The sequence below is a fragment of the Cherax quadricarinatus genome, chromosome 43 (assembly GCF_038502225.1).
Source record: "Cherax quadricarinatus isolate ZL_2023a chromosome 43, ASM3850222v1, whole genome shotgun sequence".
NCBI classification, from domain to species: domain Eukaryota; kingdom Metazoa; phylum Arthropoda; class Malacostraca; order Decapoda; family Parastacidae; genus Cherax; species Cherax quadricarinatus.
The window spans coordinates 25,427,865-25,437,568 of record NC_091334.1 but is presented as its reverse complement, the minus strand read 5'-3'; the positions used below and the strand labels follow the sequence as shown (position 1 = coordinate 25,437,568).

At 48.4% G+C, this 9,704-nt stretch overlaps 1 protein-coding gene across 2 annotated transcripts in view; it reads left to right on the top strand.

Moving 5' to 3' along the window:
• The first annotated feature begins 359 nt into the window (after nucleotides 1–359).
• Nucleotides 360–9,704, top strand: part of LOC128694208 (alpha-mannosidase 2x-like) — a 152,787-nt gene continuing 143,442 nt past the window's right edge. Inside the window, exon 1 of one of the 2 annotated variants that reach the window (XM_070093753.1) lies at nucleotides 360–437. The gene's annotated coding sequence lies outside the window, so the exon portion shown is untranslated. Of the gene's footprint in view, nucleotides 438–7,663; nucleotides 7,679–9,704 lie in introns of those variants that run through there. The other variant, XM_053784206.2, reaches the window with a different exon arrangement.

The window sequence follows — 9,704 nt, the reverse complement described above, 5'->3', positions numbered from 1 at the left end:
TCCTCCTGCTTCTTCTAGATAAAAATAAACTTACCCATCCAGTAACAAGTTTATCTGGCCTGGCACCTGCGCCATCCTGCCGCCGCACGATGTATATATATAGGCTGTATAATGAGGTACAAAGTTATTGAATGCCAAGTTGGTCCGCCCATCCGGCCTGAGCATCGTTAAGTTTTATGTCCAACATAAACAACATTTGATGACTTAATCCACGTTACATTATAACGTAAAATAACAACTTAATAAATATTTATTTTAATTCTTGAAAATAAATGTATTTAAAATATAAATTACCAATTAACTGATAGGAAAAATTTAGTAAAGTTTATTACAAAGTGGAAAAAATGAGACTTTTTCCAGTGGAACTTAAGCTGGATGTAATAAATGAATTGTCAGCTGTGTTAGTGTTGTGTTGTGGTGGTGGCTACTGTTGTCAGGTGGGTACTACTGTTGTCAGGTGGGTACTACTGTTGTCAGGTGGGTACTACTGTTGTCAGGTGGGTACTACTGTTGTCAGGTGGGTACTACTGTTGTCAGGTGGTCACTACTGTTGTCAGGTGGGTACTACTGTTGTCAGGTGGTCACTACTGTTGTCAGGTGGGTACTACTGTTGTCAGGTGGGTACTACTGTTGTCAGGTGGTCACTACTGTTGTCAGGTGGGTACTACTGTTGTCAGGTGGTCACTACTGTTGTCAGGTGGGTACTACTGTTGTCAGGTGGTCACTACTGTTGTCAGGTGGGTACTACTGTTGTCAGGTGGTCACTACTGTTGTCAGGTGGTCTCTACTGTTGTCAGGTGGGTACTACTGTTGTCAGGTGGTCACTACTGTTGTCAGGTGGGTACTACTGTTGTCAGGTGGGTACTACTGTTGTCAGGTGGTCACTACTGTTGTCAGGTGGTCACTACTGTTGTCAGGTGGGTACTACTGTTGTCAGGTGGTCACTACTGTTGTCAGGTGGGTACTACTGTTGTCAGGTGGGTACTACTGCTGTCAGGTGGTCACTACTGCTGTCAGGTGGTCACTACTGTTGTCAGGTGGGTACTACTGTTGTCAGGTGGTCACTACTGTTGTCAGGTGGTCACTACTGTTGTCAGGTGGTCACTACTGTTGTCAGGTGGGTACTACTGTTGCCAGATGGTCACTACTGTTGTCAGGTGGCCACTACTGTTGTCAGGTGGTGACTACTGTTGTCAGGTGGTTACTGTTGTCATGTGGTCACTACTGTTGTCGGGTGGTCACTACTGTTGTCAGGTGGGTACTACTGTTGTCAGGTGGGTACTACTGTTGTCAGGTGGGTACTACTGTTGTCAGGTGGTCACTACTGTTGTCAGGTGGGTACTACTGTTGTCAGGTGGCCACTACTGTTGTTAGGTGGGTACTACTGTTGTCAGGTGGGTACTACTGTTGTCAGGTGGGTAATACTGTTGTCAGGTGGTCACTACTGTTGTCAGGTGGGTGCTACTGTTGTCAGGTGGTCAATACTGTTGTAAGGTGGTCACTACTGTTGTCAGGTGGGTACTACTGTTGTCAGGTGGGTACTACTATTGTCAGGTGGTCACTACTGTTGTCAGGTGGTCACTACTGTTGTCAGGTGGTCAATACTGTTGTAAGGTGGTCACTACTGTTGTCAGGTGGGTACTACTGTTGTCAAATGGGTGCTACTGTTGTCAGGTGGGTACTACTGTTGTCAGGTGGTCACTACTGTTGTCAGGTGGTCACTAATGTTGTCAGGTGGGTACTACTGTTGTCAGGTGGGTAATACTGTTGTCAAGTGGTCACTACTGTTGTCAGGTGGGTACTACTGTTGTCAGGTGGGTACTAATGTTGTCAGGTGGCCACTACTGTTGTCAGGTGGTCACTACTGTTGTCAGGTGGTCACTACTGTTGTCAGGTGGGTACTACTGTTGTCAGGTGGGTACTACTGTTGTCAGGTGGGTACTACTGTTGTCAGGTGGGTGCTACTGTTGTCAGGTGGGTACTACAGTTGTCAGGTGCGTACTACTGTTGTCAGATGGTCACTACTGTTGTCAGGTGGGTACTACTGTTGTCAGGTGGTCACTACTGTTGTCAGCTGGGTACTACTGTTGTCAGGTGGGTACTGCTGTTATCAGGTGGTCACTACTGTTGTCAGGTGGTCACTACTGTTGTCAGGTGGGTACTACTGTTAAGTGGGTACTACTGTTGTCAGGTGGGTACTACTGTTGTCAGGTGGGTACTACTGTTGTCAGGTGGGTACTACTGTTGTCAGGTGGGTACTGCTGTTGTAAGGTGGGTACTGCTGTTGTCAGGTGGTCACTACTGTTGTCAGGTGGGTACTACTGTTGTCAGGTGGTCACTATTGTTGTCAGGTGGGTACTACTGTTGTCAGGTGGTCACTACTGTTGTCAGGTGGGTCCTGCTGTTGTCAGGTGGGTGCTACTGTTGTCAGGTGGTCACTATTGTTGTCATGTGGGTACTACTGTTGTCAGGTGGGTACTACTGTTGTCATGTGGGTACTACTGTTGTCAGATGGATACTACTGTTGTCAGGTGGGTACTACTGTTATGTGGGTACTACTGTTGTCAGGTGGTCACTACTGTTGTCAGGTGGGTACTACTGTTGTCAGGTGGGTACTACTGTTGTCAGATGGGTACTACTGTTGTCAGGTGGGTACTACTGTTATGTGGGTACTACTGTTGTCAGGTGGTCACTACTGTTGTCAGGTGAGTACTACTGTTGTCAGGTGGTCACTACTGTTGTCAGGTGAGTACTACTGTTGTCAGGTGGTCACTACTGTTGTCAGGTGGGTACTACTGTTGTCAGGTGGGTACTACTGTTGTCAGGTGGGTACTACTGTTGTCAGGTGGGTGCTACTGTTGTCAGGTGGGTGCTAATGTTGTCAGGTGGGTGCTACTGTTGTCAGGTGGGTGCTAATGTTGTCAGGTGGGTGCTACTGTTGTCAGGTGGTCACTACTGTTGTCAGGTGGTCACTACTGTTGTCAGGTGGGTACTACTGTTGTCAGGTGGGTACTACTGTTGTCAGGTGGTCACTACTGTTGTCAGGTGGATACTGCTGTTGTCAGGTGGGTACTACTGTTATCAGGTGGGGGGCTACTGTTGTCAGGTGGTCACTACTGTTGTCAGGTGGTCACTACTGATGTCAGGTGGTCACTACTGATGTCAGGTGAGTGCTAATGTTGTCAGGTGGGTGCTACTGTTGTCAGGTGGTCACTACTGTTGTCAGGTGGTCACTACTGATGTCAGGTGGTCACTACTGTTGTCAGGTGGGTACTACTGTTGTCAGGTGGGTACTACTCTTGTCAGGTGGGTACTACTGTTGTCAGGTGGGTACTACTATTGTCAGGTGGGTACTACTGTTGTCAGGTGGGTACTACTGTTGTCAGGTGGTCACTACTGTTGTCAGGTGGGTACTACTGTTGTCAGGTGGTCACTACTGTTGTCAGCTGGGTACTTCTGTTGTCAGGTGGGTACTACTGTTGTCAGGTGGGTACTACTGTTGTCAGGTGGGTACTACTGTTGTCAGGTGGGTACTACTGTTATGTGGGTACTACTGTTGTCAGGTGGATACTACTGTTCTCAGGTGGGACTATTGTTGTCAGGTGGGTACTACTGTTGTCAGGTGGGTACTACTGTTGTCAGGTGGGTACTGCTGTCAGGTGGGTACTACTGCTGTCAGGTGGTCACTACTGTTGTCAGGTGGTCACTACTGTTGTCAGGTGGTCACTACTGTTGTCAGGTGGGTACTACTGTTGTCAGGTGGGTACTACTGTTGTCAAGTGGTCACTTCACTGTTGTCAAGTGGTCACTTCACTGTTGTCAAGTGGTCACTTCACTGTTGTCAAGTGGTCACTTCACTGTTGTCAAGTGGTCACTTCACTGTTGTCAAGTGGTCACTTCACTGTTGTCCTGTGGGTTCTACTGTTGTCAGGTGGGTACTACTGTTGTCAGGTGGTCACTACTGTTGTCAGGTGGGTACTACTGTTGTCAGGTGGTCAATGCTGTTGTAAGGTGGTCACTACTGTTGTCAGGTGGGTACTACTGTTGTCAGGTGGGTGCTACTGTTGTCAGGTGGGTACTACTGTTGTCAGGTGGTCACTACTGTTGTCAGGTGGGTACTACTGTTGTCAGGTGGTCAATGCTGTTGTAAGGTGGTCACTACTGTTGTCAGGTGGGTACTACTGTTGTCAGGTGGGTGCTACTGTTGTCAGGTGGGTACTACTGTTGTCAGGTGGTCACTACTGTTGTCAGGTGGTCACTACTGTTGTCAGGTGGGTACTACTGTTGTCAGGTGGGTACTAATGTTGTCAGGTGGCCACTACTGTTGTCAGGTGGTCACTACTGTTGTCAGGTGGTCACTACTGTTGTCAGGTGGGTACTACTGTTGTCAGGTGGGTACTACTGTTGTCAGGTGGTCACTACTGTTGTCATGTGGGTACTACAGTTGTCATGTGGGTACTACTGTTGTCAGGTGGGTACTACTGTTGTCAGGTGGGTACTACTGTTGTCAGGTGGTCACTACTGTTGTCAGGTGGGTACTACTGTTGTCAGGTGGGTACTACTGTTGTCAGGTGGGTACTACTGTTGTCAGGTGGGTACTACTGTTGTCAGGTGGGTACTACTGTTGTCAGGTGGTCACTACTGTTGTCAGGTGGGTACTACTGTTGTCAGGTGGTCACTACTGTTGTCAGGTGGGTACTACTGTTGTCAGGTGGGTACTACTATTGTCAGGTGGGTACTACTGTTGTCAGGTGGGTACTACTGTTGTCAGGTGGGTACTACTGTTATGTGGGTACTACTGTTGTCAGGTGGATACTACTGTTCTCAGGTGGGACTATTGTTGTCAGGTGGTTACTACTGTTGTCAGGTGGGTACTACTGTTGTGAGGTTGGTGCTACTGTTGCCAGGTGGATGCTACTGTTGTCAGGTGGGGACTACTGTTGTCATGTGGGTACTACTGTTGTCTGGTGGGTACTACTGTTGTCATGTGGGTACTACTGTTGTCAGGTGGGTGCTACTGTTGTCAGGTGGGTACTACTGTTGTCAGGTGGGTGCTACTGTTGTCAGGTGGGTATTACTGTTGTCAGATGGTCACTACTGTTGTCAGGTTGGTACTATTGTTGTGAGGTGGCTACTACTGTTGTCAGGTGGGTACTACTGTTGTCAGGCGGGTACTACTGTTGTCAGGTGGTCACTGCTGTTGTCAGGTGGGTACTACTGTTGTCAGGTGGGTACTACTGTTGTCAGGTGGGTACTACTGTTGTCAGGTGGGTACTACTGTTGTCAGGTGGGTGCTACTGTTGTCAGGTGGGTACTACTGTTTTGAAGTGGTCACTACTGTTGTCAGGTGGATTTTACTGTTGTCAGGTGGTCACTACTGTTGTCAGGTGGGTACTGTTGTTGTCAGGTGGGTACTACTGTTGTCAGATGGGTACTACTGTTGTCAGGTGGTCACTACTGTTGTCATGTGGGTACTACTATTGTCAGGTGGGTACTACTGTTGTCAGGTGGGTACTACTGTTGTCAGGTGGGTACTATTGTCAGGTGGGTACTACTGTTGTCAGATGGGTACTACTGTTGTCAGGTGGTCACTACTGTTGTCAGGTGGGTACTACTGTTGTCAGGTGGGTACTGCTGTTGTCAGGTGGGTACTACTGTTATGTGGGTACTACTGTTGTCAGGTGGATACCACTGTTCTCAGGTGGGAATATTGTTGTCAGGTGGGTACTACTGTTGTCAGGTGGGTACTACTGTTGTGAGGTTGGTGCTACTGTTGTCAGGTGGGTACTACTGTTGTCAGGTGGGTACTACTGTTGTCATGTGGGTACTACTGTTGTCAGGTGGGTACTACTGTTGTCATGTGGGTACTACTGTTGTCAGGTGGGTGCTACTGTTGTCAGGAGGGTACTACTGTTGTCAGGTGGGTGCTACTGTTGTCAGGTGGGTATTACTGTTGTTAGGTGGTCACTACTGTTGTCAGGTTGGTACTACTGTTGTCAGGTGGGTACTACTGTTGTCAGGTGGGTACTACTGTTGTCAGGCGGGTACTACTGTTGTCAGGTGGTCACTGCTGTTGTCAGGTGGGTACTACTGTTGTCAGGTGGGTACTACTGTTGTCAGGTGGGTACTACTGTTGTCAGGTGGGTACTTCTGTTGTCAGGTGGTTACTACTGTTGTCAGGTGGGTACTACTGTTGTCAGGTGGGTGCTACTGTTGTCAGGTGGGTACTACTGTTTTGAAGAGGTCACTAGTGTTGTCAGGTGGATACTACTGTTGTCAGGTGGTCACTACTGTTGTCAGGTGGGTACTGTTGTTGTCAGGTGGGTACTACTGTTGTCAGGTGGGTGCTACTGTAGTCAGGTGGGTACTGCTGTTGTCAGGTGGGTACTTCTGTTGTCAGGTGAATACTACTGTTGTCAGGTGGGTACTACTGTTGTCTGGTGGGTACTACTATTGCCAAGTGTGTGGTACTGTTGTCAGGTAGGCACTACTGTTGTCAGGTCGGGACTACTGTTGTTAGGTGGTTACTACTGTTGTCAGGCGTTTACTACTGTTGTCAGGTGGTCACTACTTTTGTAAGGTGGTCAGTACTGTTGTCAGGTGGGTACTACTGTTGTTAGGTGGTCACTGCTGTTGTCAGGTGGGTACTACTGTTGTCAGGTAGATACTACTGTTGTCAGGAGGGTACTACTGTTGTCAGGTGGATACTACTCTCGTCAGGTGGTCACTACTGTTGTCAAGTGGGTACTACTGTTGTAAGGTAGGTACTACTGTTGTCAGGTGGGTACTACTGTTGTCAGGTGGTCACTACTGATGTCAGGTGGGTACTACTGTTGTCAGGTGGTCACTACTGTTGTCAGGTGGTTACTACTGTTGTCAGGTGGGTACCATAGTAGTACGTGGTCACTACTGTTGTCAGGTGGTTACTACTGTTGTCAGGTGGGTACTACTGTTGTCAGGTGGGTACTACTGTTGTCAGACGTGGACTGCTGTTGTCAGGGTGTCACTACTGTTGTCAGATTGTCATTGCTGTTGTCAGGTGGGTACTGCTGTTGTCAGGTGGTCACTGCTGTTGTCAGGTGGTCATTGCTGTTGTCAGGTGGGTACTGCTGTTGTCAGGTGATTATTACTGTTGTCAGGTGGTAACTACTGTTGTCATGTAGGCAATATTGTTGTCAGGTGGTTAATACTGTTGTCAGGTATGGAATTCTGTTGTCAGCTGATCACTACTGTTGTCAGGTGGGTATCATAGTTGCCACGTGGTCACTACTGTTGTCAGGTGGGTAATACTGTTGTCATGTGGTTACTACTGTTGTCAGGTGGGTACTACTGTTGTCAGGTGGGTACTACTGTTGTCAGGTGGGTACCATAGTTGTCACGTGGTCACTACTGTTGTCAGGTGGGTAATACTGTTGTCATGTGGTTACTACTGTTGTCAGGTGGGTACTACTGTTGTCAGGTGGGTACTACTGTTGTCAGGTGGGTACCATAGTTGTCACGTGGTCACTACTGTTGTCAGGTGGGTAATACTGTTGTCAAGTGATCACTAATGTTGTCAGGTGGGTACTGCTTTGTCAGGTGTGGACTACTGTTGTCAGGTGGTCGGTACTGTTGTCAGGTGGGTACTATTGATGTCATGTGGGTACTGCTGTTCTCAGGTGGTGGCTACTGTTGTCAGGTGAGTGCTACTGTTGTCAGGTGGGTACCACAGTTGTCAGGTGGTTACTACTGTTTTCAGGTGGTGGCTTCTGTTGTCAGGTGGGTGCTACTTTTGTCAGGTGGGTACCACAGTTGTCAGGTGGTCACTATTGTTGTCCGGTGGTTACTGTTGTCAGGTGGGTACTACTATTGTCAGGTAGTCACTACTGTTGTCAGGATGATACTGTTGTCAGATGTGTATTACTGTCAGGTGGTCACTACTATTGTACTCAGTTGGTTGCTGTTGTCAGGTGGTCACTGCTGTTGTGAGGTGTGTACTACTGTTGTCAGGCGGCTGCTTCTGTTATCAGGTGGGTACCACAGTTGTCAGGTGGTCACTACTGTTGTCAGGTGGGTACTACTGTTGTCAGGTGGGTACTACTGTTGTCAGGTATACCTGGAGAGAGTTCCGAGGGTCAACGCCCCCGCAGCCCGGTCTGTGCCGAGGCCTCATGGTGGTTCAGAGCGTGATCAACCAGGCTGTTACTGCTGGCTGCATATAATCCACTGTACGAGCCACAGCCCGGCTGGTCAAGTACTGACTTCAGGTGCCTGTCCAGTGCCTGTCCAGTGCCTTCTTGAAGGCAGCCAGGGTGTTACTACTGTTGTCAGGCGGGTACTGCAGTGCTGACACAAGGCCAGTACAGCAGTGCTGACACAAGGCCAGTACTGCAGTGCTGACACAAGGCCAATACAGCAGTGCTGACACAAGGCCAGTACAGCAGTGCTGACACAAGGCCAGTACAGCAGTGCTGACACAAGGCCAGTACAGCAGTGCTGACACAAGGCCAGTACAGCAGTGCTGACACAAGGCCAGTACAGCAGTGCTGACACAAGGCCAGTACTGCAGTGCTGACACAAGGCCAGTACTGCAGTGCTGACACAAGGCCAGTACAGCAGTGCTGACACAAGACCAGTACAACAGTGCTGACACAAGGCCAGTACAGCAGTGCTGACACAAGGCCAGTACAACAGTGCTGACACAAGGCCAGTATAGCAGTGCTGACACAAGGCCAGTACAGCAGTGCTGACACAAGGCCAGTATAGTGCTGACACAAGGCCAGTACAGCAGTGCTGACACAAGGCCAGTACAACAGTGCTGACACAAGGCCAGTACAGCAGTGCTGACACAAGACCAGTACAACAGTGCTGACACAAGGCCAGTACAGCAGTGCTGACACAAGACCAGTACAACAGTGCTGACACAAGGCCAGTACAGCAGTGCTGACACAAGACCAGTACAACAGTGCTGACACAAGGCTAGTACAACAGTGCTGACACAAGGCCAGTACAACAGTGCTGACACAAGGCTAGTACAACAGTGCTGACACAAGGCTAGTACAACAGTGCTGACACAAGGCTAGTACAACAGTGCTGACACAAGGCTAGTGCAACAGTGCTGACACAAGGCTAGTACAACAGTGCTGACACAAGGCTAGTACAACAGTGCTGACACAAGGCTAGTACAACAGTGCTGACACAAGGCTAGTACAACAGTGCTGACACAAGGCTAGTACAACAGTGCTGACACAAGGCTAGTGCAACAGTGCTGACACAAGGCTAGTACAACAGTGCTGACACAAGGCTAGTACAACAGTGTTGACACAAGGCTAGTACAACAGTGCTGACACCTCAGAAGAGTTGCTGACCACTGTAGTTCCAGTCTAAGTGCTGGTTTATTGTCATTATTATTATTAATACAGGTCAGCAAATTATTATTAATACAGGTCAGCAAATTATTATTAATACAGGTCAGCAAATTATTATTAATACAGGTTAGCAAATCACTAACCCAGCAATCAGTAATCCATCAGTAATCCAGCACTAATATTGGCTAGCATAATTTCAAATTTTCCAGGGTCGCCACACCAATCTGCTGCTACTGTTTGGTGGCGCTACTTGCCGCATAAGTCATTCCAATTTCTTTTTCTTCATATATTGTTATAATCTGCTTACTTTTAGCCCTAGCCATGGTTCCAACGAATAAAAGAAATGCTTCTCATTGT